The sequence below is a fragment of the Chrysochloris asiatica genome, unplaced genomic scaffold (assembly GCF_000296735.1).
Source record: "Chrysochloris asiatica unplaced genomic scaffold, ChrAsi1.0 scaffold00268, whole genome shotgun sequence".
NCBI lineage: Eukaryota > Metazoa > Chordata > Mammalia > Afrosoricida > Chrysochloridae > Chrysochloris > Chrysochloris asiatica.
In genome coordinates, this window is record NW_006408786.1 from 204496 (window position 1) to 207198 (window position 2703).

A 2703-nucleotide genomic window follows, 5' to 3' on the forward strand; every position below is an offset into this window, starting at 1 on the left:
AAACACGACCTACCTAAACTTACCCACTGTGCCACCAGGGATCCTTAGTAAAAAAATAACAGGGATTACATATCAACTATAGGAGTAGTTGAGAGACAAAAGGACTTAATTTGAGAATTGATGCTCTCCACATACCTGAAAGCCTCAAGAAAAGAAAAGGTCTAAAGACCCCACATAGCATCCAGCTAGCACTCACTGTCCCCAGCTTCATCCCTTTAGTGACATCAGGCGAGCACCACCACTACCAAGAACCCCATACACAATCAGGGCCTTCACCTATGAACTCTCGCCTTCATTTTCTAACCCATCACACAGTATAAGAAGTGAAGCTATACTATTAGAACTGCACACAAAATGTTTCAGGGCCTGGGAGAGGCCAAAAACCCATTCCGAGAACTAGGACAAGGATGGCTCTGGAGGGGCTGGGGCTCAGCCTCCACAGTCAGAGCTTCTGTCATTCAGCACCGAGCACTGAGGCCCAAGGTAGGCATGTTAACACACCATGGAGCCAGCTATGATAGTCCCATAAAGAAGGTGACTCCATGCATCCAAATCCACATTACACATAGAGGAAGAGTCCAGTGACAGCGGAGCAGCCCTTGGCCTCCTCTGCTACCTTTTATCCTTCACTGAGGAACCACACTCCCCCAGCACCAGCTGGTCCCCCAACAATTCATAGCAAGACTCACCCACTCATGGTAAGAATACCCAGGTTCTCCACACAACTCACCATTTCCTTGCTCCAGCTTCTGAAAGAATGCTGTCTCTATGCTCCAGAAGCCAATTCAGTAAGAGGGATGAGTGTGGAAACAGATCACTGGGCAGTTGGGAAGCAGATGAATAATGTTTGAGCAGCTGAAATCCTTTCTTGTGATCACAGATGTGCAAAGTGGTTGTGCTAGGTCCTAAGCAGTCTGGACTTGACTAGCTCTTCCAGCACCACACTGAGACCTGAAGTAGAAGATGGGTAGGAGGAAACAGTGTTGACTCATCAGGGAGTGATAGGTTTATAACTTAGGGCAGTGCCTAAGGACATTTGTACTTAAGGCAGGCCAGGCTCCAGTCTCAAGAGCTTACACCTTCATACAGCTCCATGAATTGCTTCTTTCTGGCAACAAGACCACAGATGGAAGAAATTACTTATCCAGAACATGAGAAGCAACCAGATCTAGCCAGTCTGGAAAACTTGAACCTGATTTGCTCCAAGGAGCCAGGTGACCAACACTGAAGTTGCAGGTTCACCTATGTAACTTTGTTCCTTACAGATAAACACAGACACTGTCCATTGATACTAACATGAGTGAATTTTTAAGAACATATTTTTCAACTTTTGTCAAGAAACTCACTACGGTTCATTCATTTTTAATTATGTGCTGTTACAAATTGTAATACACAATCAACAGTTTTCTTGTGGCTTTTGCAAATAACATTTCTTTCTTCTCTTTAATTGTTTTTTATTTTTCCTTAGTTCTCAAACCAGGACACTACCTTCTGAGATCTGGAATGATTCATAAACAATTTGTCTTTCAATCTTATAACTCTTTCGACAAATAAATCAGAAAGTCATTACATTTTCTCTAAGCATCAAGCTTCCACCTCTGTTCCTATTTTTTACATTTCTAGGAGCACCTGGTTAAGCACTTGATTGCTAACCAATAGGTTAGTGGTTCAAACTCATCCAGTGGCTCTGCAGAAGACTTCACAATCTGCTTCTATAAAGATTACAGCCAAGAAAACCCTATGGCTCAGTGCTAATCTAACATAGACTCACTGAGTCTAAAAAAGACTTAGCAATACCTAGCAAACAGGCATAGAATCAAAAGGCTTGGAAGCAGCAAGGTAAACAATGAACCTAAAATGTAGACCTAGTCATAAGTCAAAAAGTGTGTGTGTGAGTGTGGGTGTGGGTGTGGAATGTCCATTAACAGATGCATAGACAAACAAAATACATTACTATTCTCTACTTGATTCTTCTACTTTTCAGTAAAAAAGCACAGGGACTTTATTATTCCCAACACAGGGCAGGTCTTCATGGGGTGGCGGGAGGCAGTTTCTGGGCCCCTACTTGCCAGCGATGAGTGGATTCCACAGGACCACGCAGGACCATCTTGGAGATGTAGCAGTCCTTGTTGACAGGCTTGGACTTCTTCTTGCCCTTGCCATTCTTGAGGACTTCTCTTTCACATTCTCCAAAACCACACTGCAGTGCCTGTCAAAAGTCTTCACATAGCCCAGCAGTTTCTTGCTGCTACAGTTGATAAGCCCTTGGGTGTTGTTCTTGACTGACTGCACGATCACGGAGAGAGGCCCCACCATGTTAAACTCCTGCTCCTACTACTTCTGCAGCTCCTCTGGGGTCAGCTCACCCTTGGGCTGGTTGAGGAGGCTCCTGGTACTGTATGAGTGACTCGGGTCACTCCCGTTTCCTTCGTGTAGCTTCTGTCTCTCAAGAATGAGGTACTTTTGCAACACTATAGTGAGGCTGACCCTCTAGAATCTGTTCAAGTATTTTGATTAGTTTCATTTCATATGGTTCCCATTTTGTTCTCATTCGTAATGATCACTCTTCTGACATTGGGAATATGCAATCTTTGCTCCAAGAAGATTCTTTAGCAGCAAAACTTATGGTTCAGTCACCAGCATCCAATCCAGCATAGGTCACACACTAGGTGTGTGATCTCTATAAATCCCTCATCACCTATA

The 2703-nt window shown here is 43.9% G+C and overlaps 1 pseudogene; it reads right to left on the reverse strand.

Moving 5' to 3' along the window:
- Window positions 1-2029: 2029 nt before the first annotated feature.
- Window positions 2030-2703, reverse strand: part of LOC102824305 — a 10815-nt pseudogene continuing 10141 nt past the window's right edge.